Below are 12066 nucleotides of genomic sequence, written 5' to 3'. Positions count from 1 at the left end.
CAAGTAAAAAAAATAAAAAAACGTAACCTTTAAGTGATCACTAGAAAGTAGGCTTTCTTGTTGGCTGGTTTGCACAGGGTCTTTCTGTAACATCTAGCTTCTGGAGGGCAAGAAGCTGCTTTTCTATCCCATTTCATTTTCTTCTTTATTGCTATCCTGCTTTTTTTCTCCTTACTACTTGTTTCCTCCCCTGTTACTTTGAGAAAGAGTAATGCAATAAATGGGCTCAGTATATCCCAGCATTTAGGGTGGCCTTTTGCCCATGTTCTGGAATGTGAGCGTCTTGGTCTTGGTTTGTTTTGTGTTCAGAGCTGTACTCTTTCTGACTTTTCACAATTTGTCTTTCAAACTAATGCTGTGAACCAAGAAAAAAAAAGATGAGAGCACGTGGAAAAGTTTATTAGGTATGTTGAGGATTAACGTACAGTGGATTAAAAGAAAAAAAGATGAAAGATATTTCTGATGCCGAGAACATCTGTGTATCAAGTTGTACTGAATATCCCATTTAGCTATTTTAGATATTTAGGTTTACTTAGAAATGTGACTTTATTTTGAGAGGGAGCCACAAACATTGTATATTTGGGCAGTTGTTCCAGTTTTGTGATGTGAGGTGGCAATGGCATGTTGGGCATTACAATAATTTAACTCTTGGTAATTTTTTCTAGAAGGATACCTGGTACAATTATCCCTAGAGACCTTTTTTTCTAGATTTCATTCCATTTGAGAATCACTGATACTAAGAATATAAAAAATGCTAATCTCCACCCTTCCCTCAGCAGTTTGAAATGCAGAAAATGAATCAAGTGTCTGGATCCTTGTGAGATAGATAGATACCAGCTTATAGCATAATTTCAGTAAGGTCTTCATTTATCTTGGTAATTGTCATTCTTCTGTATATCATACAATTCCTCTTTAGACCTTAGGACTCTGCAAATTAGTAGTAGGTTTTTTTTTTCACCTATCAGATTTTTAGCTAAATTAAATATTTGATCTTGTTACCTGTATTCACATCTAGTTCCCCAGAATTTCATATTCTTTCAGCTGGAATCCCACAAACTTTGGTATAACAAATTAACCTATTACAGGCAGATTCCTCCCCCCAATATAACCTAAGATATTGCTGTGCTCTTCTTGTCTTTAAAATTGCCCCAAAAGAGGAATATATACTAGTGCTTAATGGAGCGGAAAGGAGAAACCTGGAAGCTTTCCTGCTCCAGTTAGTACTTTCTTGCTCAGTGCATGCTCCTCCACAGATGATGCAGTCACTGCTAAAAAGCTGCCACAGATAGCTTGGCAATGGCTTTGCGCCAGCTGGTACTATAAGTCAAATATTTATCTTGCCACAGAGTGTATTTCATTGGAGATAGCATGTTTAGCTCTTCCTATTCTGGAAAAATGGGTTTATAATAAACAGATCTGTCCAAGATAGTTGGTCACTTTTCAAGATAGATGTTTCATCTTCTATTCACATGAGTAAACACTAACATAGAAGAGTTGCATCTCTAGTTCTGGTTTGGTATCTCTTGTAATAGAGGTCAATGTTTGCATGCAATAGATCCCTAATCTGAGTACAGAGTGTGTGTGTGTGTGTGTGTCTCATGGCTTCTGTTCCTGGCTCAGCAAATGGATTCCTGTCACCTTTGCAAAGTTGTTTCAGCAGTCCTGCTACAATTTTTTTTTCCAGTTTTGCACAGTGATGCCATAAGGCTTCATGCCTGTTTGTTGCTTTGAGATTTAACACTGCAAGATGCGATTTAGATAGAATTCACTCTGTTTATTCTCTAAGACAGACATGAACTTGAAAATTTGCTAAAACTCAAAATTTGATCCTTGTAGATACACCAGTGCACACCACTTGTAAATACAAAAAATGAATTTTGAACTATCATGGTTGTTTTTAATGTTTGACACATTCCTGTTTTGCTTGTTCTTAGCTTCTTGCCAGCCTAGTTGTAAAATGCTTGTACAGGCATTTTAGATTTTTTTTTTTTTTCTTTTTGCCTCACCACTGGTTATTAGTTTCAGACTTTATGTGAATGCTTTTGTGTTGAGAGATTTCACAATTTATGTACAAATGCTTGTGTGCACTCAAATGATCCGTATGAGAAAACTCAGGCATCCTTGTTGTGAGAACAAAGAGTCACAACATATGCAATGGAAAGTGCGTTGTGCTATGTATGTGCACCATACCATTTTCCAGTGTGCTGAACATTCACAGGTGAGGAAAGTTCAGATGCTGGATTCACAGTGTATGCGTTCTTCAGAGTTTGTGCGGGCAGAGTACCTCTGGATGGAGACTTTCAAGAAGAGAACTTGAGGTGGCCCCATTGCTGCTGCAAGTTAGTGTAGCTCTGGCAGTAGTGATGCAACTATGCAGATAGTATCACCTATATTGACTACTCAACTGCATTCTCAGTCCAGTGCCAACCAGCGCTTGAGTAGCGTGGATAATTAAGAAGCTTAAAACACAGGCAGGTTCAAGTCCTGAACTACAGTTGGAGCATAGGTGTATCTTCCAGTGCTCCCATGGAACAGATACTACTATAGTCAGTAATAAGATAATCATTTTAAATGCTGGGTGACGGCAGCTATGATGGGTAAGGCAACTGTCATGGTCATGTTGTGGCCATATTTGTGAACACAAAGATCATGTGGCAGTAGTGTTTGGCTATGTTTCATACATTGCAAAATGTTGCTCTGAAGGGCTGGAGGAACAAATGCTAGAGATCATATTATGTTTTAAACAAGTATCGATTTGAATTAGTGTTTTGAGTTGCTCCACTCTGTTTTCAAGTCGACTGCAAAAGTAGTGGAAGACTCATTTTGCTGCTCTGTGTTAATATTTGCCATGTTAATACCAGGAAGCAGGGATGTAGCCTCAGTGTTGGTAAGTCTTGAGCCCTTACGGGCTCAATATGAGCTTATCTTAAGTTCCAGTAGTTGTTGCCTCCCAGCAACACAGAAATAGAATGTACAATGGTCAAAATCACTTCTTGTGGTGTCCTCATCTTATGATTATTCATGATTTATCAGAAAATGTGCTTTTGCACCACATGCCATTGTCTTAAAGATAGGGCTTTTGTCCCATGTGCAAAGATCATGTTGGGTAAACGAAGCCAACAAAAAAATTGTGTTCTTTTTATAGTACAAACTGTTCTTAGCCATAATGCTTATCAGGCCTGTTTATTACCAAAATGTTAACTCTGTACTCTTTTCAAGTATTTAGTCTTTGCAGTTTTGCTGCTTGATAAAAATTCTTCTTTCAGTACTTGACATAATTGTAACTATTCTAATGAACTTCTGTTCCTTGAAGTAATTTGCCTGATCTCTTCCTGGGCTTTTTTGTGCTTAGTTTGTTCTTTCCTTTCGCAGGGGAAATAACCACTGCACTGCCACGTCACTATTTAATTCAAACTATTGCATTATCTGGTTCTTTTGAATTCAGAATATGAAAAGGAGCAGTGACAATCCAAAAGTTGGAAGAGATGTTTGAGTAAAATGTTCTTTTGTGAAATGTGATATTTTTTAAATGGTAAAATAGCAAAGTATTAACTAAAACAGATGTGTATGTGATATAGATTTGTTCTCCAAACTCTGTTGAAAACAGGATACTTGCAAATACAGAGTAGGTATTCATGCTGTGGTATGCTCTCCTTTCTTCAGTTACTAAAGACAGCTGCTTCTAGAAACTGCTGTCCACTGAAAGGAAGGGGAATAGTTTAAATCCTGTCATTAAAGTAACTTGTTTAAGTTTCTCTGAGATGTTTAGTACTTCAGGGCTCAGGGACACGGTCTAGATGCCATAGCTTAATACTGTCTGCTTCTCTGGTCCTTCGTGGAGCAGTAGCAGGTTATTTAGGGGAGCTTTGCCAGTGGTGAGGCGAGTAGAGGGTTACATCACCTCTCACTGGCTGAGAGCTGAGGATGTTGAGAAAGTTAGTGTAGTTCAGCTGATGCCCAGTAATTTAGGTGCCCGTAACCAAGAACTAAGGTTCCCGTAACTCCGTCTAAGCCTGGAGTGAGCTTGTGTTCTCCCAGTGCAAGCAGTCAAACTGTGCCATAGTATCGTGGTTTATATTTCCAAAGTGTGTTAACATCAGCAAGTGATACAGAGTAATTAAGTCAACACCTTCAAGTCTGAATGTCTGCCGTCAGCACTTTTCTCAGCCCCTTACATTGTGTTGATTTACAAGCATTGCCTAGTCTTGAAACTGAGTTTATAGTGCTTTACCGTTGCTAAAACTGCGTTGAGCCAACTTTTATGCTTATTGATATTTCAATGTCTGCGCTTTCAGCTCTAGACAGCTGAAGTTTTGAAGGGAATACTTATTTCTCAGAAAAGCAGCCTTATTTAGATTTTCTGGGTCTATCGTTACTATCCTCAGAGTGTAGTGCTGTCCTATCCAAAGGTAAGATCTACACTGTTTTCACTGTTATATAAAAAGTCTAATGGAGTTTGCAGAAGTAATACATTTTGTAATCATGGAAAGATTATGAAATGGTATTCAGAAATGTCAGAGTGCATGAGAATAAGATTAAAATCAAGGTAAATGCTCTGGGATGCCCACGTGGAACATAACTGAACTAAAAACAATACCTTATTCTGAAAGGAGACCTTGAAAGATTTTCTGAAATGAAACGATAGCAATTTATATTACAACGTAACAGAAATACAAGAAATACCTTCTTACTCTTAATTCTTACAAGTGAACACAGCACACTTCTGGAATCAGTCTTTTCATGGTGGATGTTTCCTGAGTCTGGGACATGGGCTTTAGGCTGTATTTCTGTTACTCTCTGTAGTTCAAGCAATTAGCTGATTTTTGGAGCCTGGAGGGGTTTTAGTTTTTGTTTCCTTTACTTGTTTGTTTGTTTGTTTCCTTTTTGGAGTAGAAACTGATGCTAGAGTCAGTAGTTTTTGAGATGCAAACTTTTTTGATTTTTAAAAAACGTGTTTACAAGATCCCCTGAACATGCAAAAGAACAGCAGAGGACAGTGTCTTTAATTTTAAAGCTTTTTTCTAACTAGCATACTTCCCAGAAACTCTTATATCCAGCTGCCTTCATAGTTTGCTGCCTTCACTGACTGCTTCTTTCTCCCATGGGCTTTACAGTTCCCTCAAACACTCTCCCTGCATTCGCTTCATCTCCAGCGAATTTTATTCATCTACGTAGCTTGGATCACCAATAGGCCCCGAGTCCAGCTTATATTTTGGGAATGCATCTATTTCTGCTTTTGCTTTTCTTCTTCAAGGGCTCAGTTGCTTTTCACTTCTCTTGACAAGACAGAATCTGCTGTTCTTGAGCTTCAACAAGATTTCGCCCTGTCCGCATCACTTTGCTTTGGTGTGTGGTGAGACGCAGGAAGTAAGAGCAAATCATTTCTGGTGAATGTGGACTCAGTTTAGATTTTGCTGATTTTTTTTCACCTCTTTTTCTGTACACACTGCCAGTTCTCTGTCTGGAAGTACTGTTTTGATCAAAGCGAAGGATGATCCTGAATATAAGCTGAGCAGGTGCCAATTGTTCTGGTATACTGTGGTGGGGGGAGACATTTGATCTTGAATAGAGACCCTGTCCTTTCTCCCTCTTCCATCCTTCACCCTCCCCTTGCATGTTCCCGTTGCCCTAGCCCTGGGCTCCCAGCTGTGCCTCCCTGCAGGGTCTGTCCCTCCCTCCACAGTCCAGCTTCCCTGGTGCTGTGAAGCAAGCACAGAAACCTTTGTCCTGCATGGGGCATGGGTGCTGCCAAGCAGTTGATCTAATGCATCCTTTATCTCGGGGGGGGGTGGGGGGGAGGGGGCAACTTCCAAGCATGAATATAAAGTAAAATTCAAATTTATAATGAAGTACATTTTTAGGGTGGATTTCCTTTGCTTTATATTCTGATAAAGAACTTTTTTCCTAATTATAACAGTATATAGTTGCTGTAGGTAGTGTGACTATAACTTAGAAAAAAGACAGCTTCACATGTCTCTTCGTGTCGACCAATTTTTCCAACAAGCTTCTCCATGCAGTCCTTCCACATTGCATAGAAAATTTGCCCATCCTTTCCTAAGCAGTATGTTAAATTATCATTGCTGTATTGATAAAGTTGCCACTGCACATTGCAATACTTTAGCATCCCAGAACTGTATCCTGTGCCTGGTTGGTCACATTCCTGCTGCACTTCTTGCCCGCACTGGAATGCACCTGGCAGCAAAAGCTGGAAAACGTTTGCTCTGAATGGTTTGAGCTACTCGGGGAACACTGTCATGGTCCATGTTGCGAGTGCTCTGCTGGCTCTGAGTGCTGTTGATCAGTTATAATTTTCTCATGCCATCTACTTCTGTTACTGTCTTGATGCAAAACTACCGAACAAGTTATTGTGATGCTATCTACGGTTTGGATTTTTACTAGTAGGTCCACTAGTCTGTAGATGTGGCCCAAGTTCGTGCTGTTAGTTTAAGGTAAAAGTGAGGTAACTCACTTCTCACTAAAGGTGGGCTGGCTATGTCACATCTAATGTGGGCAAAAGCATATAGATAGGGGCAGCTTCTGGGGAATCCTTCATGTGCCACTGCTTGCCTCCTGGTAACTGGGTTTTGTTGCCATGTCCTCAGATAAATTCTTGGATGCTTTTTCTCTAATTTGTGCATGTTCTGCTCCCATTCCTTCAGCTTAGTCTTGTAGTGATGGGGATATAGGCACACATGCACAAGTGCACATGTGTGTAAACACATATGTGTTTGTGTATATGTGTATATATATACATGTATATACGCACGCTTATGGTAGGGCCAAGTTTATCCTGAATTTCTTCCTGGACAGAAACACTTGTAGCATGATGGGTTTTTCTCTCTAGCTTTTGTGAATAAGTCTGTTTCATTGCCTTTAAAGGAGTTTGTGTTCACCATCAGTGTTTCCATGTTGGTATTTTTATCTGCGTTACTCCACTTCTTGTACTGAGTCTGATCTTTGTCTTTAGGCTACTTTTAAATAATTTGATTGTCACTTTTCTGCATGCTTGTATTGTGATTCATTTTGCTTTTGTGTACAGATCTATATCTACCACAGTAACAAAAGATTGTGTATATTATGTGAAAAGTAGCAGACTTCTGTTGAACCTCTTGTACTGAAATGGCATGAATTTACTACCAAATAAATAAAATTAATAGGCTCCCTGATACAGACAGACAGAAGTGTTATGACGTATGGGAATAGTTATTATTTTTACTTAAAGGAGGAAGACAACCAGCAAAAAGGTAAGTAAGAATCACTTTGAAATAGGAAACCAAAACTACATATATCAGGTCTTACAAAAATCAGCACTCAAGAAATCTGCGCCAGAATGTTGAACTATTTACAAATGACTTTGAAAACCTTGTATTTCAGCTTGGTTGTATGTATGTACCCAATACATTACACCCCGCCATGGCATGTGCGGCAGATGCAGGTGTAGCGGAGACTAACCGAATGCACCATGCCTTGAGAAGGCTCCAGAGGCACTTGCTTTTGTGCTGGGGCTAACAAAATTATTTGTCTGCGAAAAGTGTTTGTCTGAGAACTGCCTTGGAGAGGAAGGTGGGGACGTGAAGAGGAAGTGGCTCCTTTCTGCCCATAGGATGGGGTGGAGCAGAGCAGAGCGCGGCACGGAGGCCATCTGTAGCTCCGGTGCAGAAGGGAAGGAGGGAGCAGACCTGCGGCCAGGCCAGGCTGCGGAGCACCGCCGACCCCTGCGCTCACGGTCGGGCGAGTTGGCAACAAGGCCCAGGTTGCGGTGTTCGGCGTTTGCAGCTTTCACTTGACAGTTTTGTGACTTTTTTCTTGGAAGGGAATTTATCTGAAGGAGGAGGTGGGGGACTCTCAACGTGTCAATACTGGCCAGGGCTTTGCAGAGGTGCTGAGGGAAAAGGGTCCCTGGTTCAGAGTGAGAAGTGCGCAAACTAGGGACTCTCTGAATTACTGGGTTGGGGGGAGCACGTGGACCAGGAGGGCTAAGGAGGAAGATGGGCAGGGTCAGTATCCGTGTGCTCTCGTGGGAGACGGCACATCCTCACCCAAGGCTGCCTTAAGGGGAGAGGAGCAAGTAAAGCTATGGTGTGCGTGGCTGTAGGGCGCAGAGGCTGGCTGTGCCAGCACGGAGCTGCAGTCACGGGGCCAGGCCTGCAGCAGATGCGTGTGAAGCTGTAAGTGGTTGCGCAGCCTTGCTGGAAATCAAATCCCTCCGCGGATTTCTGGGGCTGAGGGCAGTGCTGTGGCATAAACTCCTACTTGACTAGGCTCAGTCACGAGAGCCTTGTAGGAGCTACAACAGCTGCTCATGCTCTAGGAGGTGCCTCGCTTTCCTCCCTTGACTTCTCTGTTGTCCCAGATGCCAGTAGGTGAAGTCTCTTTATCAGCTGCCAGCCCACCGCTCTGCTACAGGCAATCAGGGTAGCTAGCTGTGCCTGTTATGTCGTTTGACTTAACTGTAAGTCTAAGTAACCGCATAAATGGCAGTAGGAGTACATTTTAAGGCTTATTACTATTGTCCCAATAAGGAAAAATTTATCTTAGTGCTAATCCTTTCCTAAACAGCATGTTCACGTTGTCCATAACCCAGTCTTGCACTGGCGACAGAGCGGCTGTGTGCACTGAGTTGGCCTTGGCAGTTCTTTAATGCGCACAGAGCTGTGCAGGGTCTTTCTCCCTTGTTAGGCTTTCTCAAAGCAGGGGAAAAAGCTGCTTCCGTTCAAGCAGGAAGAATTGCTGCCACAGGTCTGGTCCAGAAATGGTCTTTGTGAGCTCAGTGTGTTCCCAAAGTGCATGAGAATCTATATTACTAACATATGAGGGTCAGCGTTAAGTGCAGTGACTCAGGCTGTAGCAATGCATGAGAATAGGCGTCCTATTGGCAAACCATATCATAGCCATCAGTCCCACAGGGACAAGGAACCAGTAATCCTGGCCTGTTTTGTGTGGACTAGCTATTGTAGGGCCCCTGACAGATAGGAACATGTGCCGAAAGCTGTGAGAGATGGGCCTGCCTGGGAGCACAGCAGGCACTGGGCCTGCTGACTGGTCTGGATTTAGTGGCCCACTCAGGCTTGTAATGAGAGTGAAAGACAACATGGTGATCTCTTGCTATTGATGGCAGAGGCAGGAGAGAGACGTCAAGGGGATGTTAAGTAATCAGCAAAGAAATATTAAAAAACCCCCATGAGTAATTTGGGAGTGGGAAGGGGCTGGAACTGGGCTGGAGTAGTCACCCTGTCTGGATGTTAAATGTGACATAATGCTGCCATCTCCTGGCACGGCCACAGGTGGGCTGAACGCGCCCTTGCGTGAGGAAGCCTGGCGGGATGCTCCTGGGCTGGAGCCAAGCTGTGCTGGCCTGGGCAGCTGGCTGTGCTCAGCAGGAGTGAGACCCTGCAGGTCCCAGGAGCGAATCTGGCAGGTTAGGAGCAGGACTGTGCTGTGCTGCTTTTAAGCCTGGTACTGAGAGCAGGGCTCTGCAGTGCTCCGGATGATGCCCAGGGTCCTGCCTGCAGCCCACAGCACTGGAGTGCTCCCTTCCTGCTTCCAGTTAACTGCACCAGCACATCACTGCCTTTCAGCTGCAGCCTAGAGGTACTGAGTGCCTGTGGCACCTACAGTGTGAAGTAGCAGATCAGAGCTACTTTTTTGAGGATCTGTGTTGGGTTTTGATGGCCAGGATCTGCTGCAAAAAGTTGTGTGATCACAACCGAGGGCAGTGCCAGAAGCTTGTTGAGCACCGGCTGAGGGCTGGAGCAGGCCACGGTCAATCCGTGATCCATCCGCTCCTGCAGAGCTGTTCCTAGGCCTTCTGGTTTCACTTAATGAAACCTGACGCTTGCCGCTGAAGCCAGCTCTGTGTGACTTATGGATCATCATAAAAGGAAAGCCAGCGCAATGCTTAGGGCATTAGCATACAATGTGTTTCCATTTTGCAGGCAAGCTTGGACTCAAATTACTTGCTCTTAATTTCATCCAGTACCTCCCTGTTTGCTCATTGTGCTCCCTTCCCCTCTACTGTGGCAGCAGTGACTGGCAGCAGATGAGTGCAACTTGTATCAGAGCTTGCTGTTTTCTTCAGCCTAGTCCATGCTCTGCTTCGTGTGTTCAAAACTATATGTTGTTGGAGAGGAAGACAAAAACAGCTTTGCAGGACTTCGAGTCTGTTTCTCACGGTAACTCTCTTCATAGCTGGGAGAAGAGGAGGAGGCTGGAGAGGATAACCACTAACACTGCAGTGTGTATGCATATATACACCCCGAGGCATCCAGTTCAGCCTTCTGATAAGTTTTTTTCAGCTCTGCTTTTCCCTCTGCTGTCCCTCACAGGGAGCAATAGATCAGGTGAGGTCTTGCAGTGAGGGCTCAGGCTGGAATATAAGAGCGCCTCTACGGCTGAACTAGGAATTTTTTCATTTGTGTAGCCTAGCTATTTGCAGGGAGGGGTATTTTGGATTTGCTAGTTATTTCATGGTAGTTGGAGACTGCTGGGAAGACAGGAAGGAGATGGTGCCACTGTACCATAAACAAACAGTATATATGCCAGGAGAATGCATGGAAGATGTTTTTTGCAGACAAGTTTAATGTTACTCTGATTATCAATGGTCAAAATAAACCAGTGTTTCCTCCCTGCTCACAGGACTCCAAACACATCACTAGATGTGTGGGGTGAGAGGGCATGTCTAAATGTCTGTTTTAATCACCACTAGCTGTGGCTTGTGCTGTGTTGCTGCGGTGTTTGTCATTTATGAGGCAGCTCAGCATTTGTCAATCTCTTGCATTTGGTTAGCTGCTTCCACAGCTTTTCTGGGGCCCTGTTGGAGCAGGGCCATGGGGATGAATAGCTCTTCCATGGAACCTGGCAGGCTTCTGCTGGCCTGATGTACAAACTACAGAAGTATGTGTTTCCTGTGGAAAGCACAGCATTCCCGTCATTCACTGTCCAGGCCAATTTCCTTTGTTTATTTTAACTGTTACAGGAAGTTACTTTGTGCTGTCAGAATCGAGAAGTTCAATGAAGATAAAGCTGCTGACGCCTCTTCTGCATACACTTCTCCATACAGTTGTCAAGTGCAACTGTGTTAACTGCTGTGCCTGGTCAACAGCTCTGACCTTAGGTGAGGAAGAAGTACAAAAGATGTTCTTGTAGAAATTTAAGGTCCTGTATATGAAATAGCAATTAAGAAAACTGCAGAGTGAACTAAAAATGTTGAGTGCTGAAATTATCTGTGAAAAAGGTATATAGTATTAGATTTGCATGTGATTTTGCACTGATGTATTAACCTGCTTGTTATGTCCTGGGATCACTGCTGTGGCAGGGAAAGAAATGATTCTTGATGCTGAGGGATACACACAATGCACGGGTGTGATTCTGCCCTTGTTAAACGCTTTGCAGTCTACAAAAAACAGAATTTTAGCTGGGAGGGAGAAGCTGTCTTTTCTCAGTTGCTGCCCTCGAAGCCTTACTGATGTGTGCATCTTCTGACCATCAGAAGCTCTGACTGTGCTTTCTCAGCCACTGAAATGTAAAGCTATGAGGGTTCTCCATCCCTTGGAAATAGAAGAAGCAAAGTCCAGTGAGACTAAGGCTAATGTTAGAAGTAGCCAGAACTTCTTTCTTGGAAATAAGTCTGCATGAGTAGACTGGACTGCCCATTATATGCTCAACCTTGGTGCTGTAATTTTTCTTAGAACTGATTTTTTTTGGCACTCTTCTTCCCAATTTTGTCAGACACAAGCAAGCTTGCCTGGAATGCGATTCTTCAAACTGCTGTTTTCAAACTGCTGAGCAACAGTCAGACAGGGCCACCCTTCTTCCAAGAAGTGCTGGTTATCACGAGAACAAGAACACAGAAAATATATATACATTTAGCAGCAGTAGGAATGGAGCTACTTGCCTGGGACAGTAATCTATCTAAGCACCCTGGCTGCAGACATTTGCAACTGACACCTATGACAAAGTGATTTAAAATAAAGAGAAGGATTGAAAAGAGTTTGCCTGCTGCTGAAATTCCCCACTATATCCAAATAGGTATCTAACTTGTCTGTGTGTGTGTGTGTGTGTGTGTGT

At 43.0% G+C, this 12066-nt stretch overlaps 1 long non-coding RNA gene across 1 annotated transcript; it reads left to right on the top strand.

The window, feature by feature from the left end:
- Window positions 1-9925: 9925 nt before the first annotated feature.
- On the top strand, window positions 9926-12010 carry LOC135324970 (uncharacterized). The gene is made up of 3 exons (XR_010386185.1): window positions 9926-10172; window positions 10976-11113; window positions 11728-12010. It is a non-coding gene; the product is annotated as an uncharacterized LOC135324970 (long non-coding RNA).
- Window positions 12011-12066: the final 56 nt, after the last annotated feature.

Source organism: Dromaius novaehollandiae, chromosome Z (assembly GCF_036370855.1).
Source record: "Dromaius novaehollandiae isolate bDroNov1 chromosome Z, bDroNov1.hap1, whole genome shotgun sequence".
In the NCBI taxonomy this organism is placed as follows: Eukaryota; Metazoa; Chordata; class Aves; order Casuariiformes; family Dromaiidae; genus Dromaius; species Dromaius novaehollandiae.
Note: the sequence above shows the minus strand (reverse complement) of the source record. Positions and strands in the feature narration are given on the sequence as shown.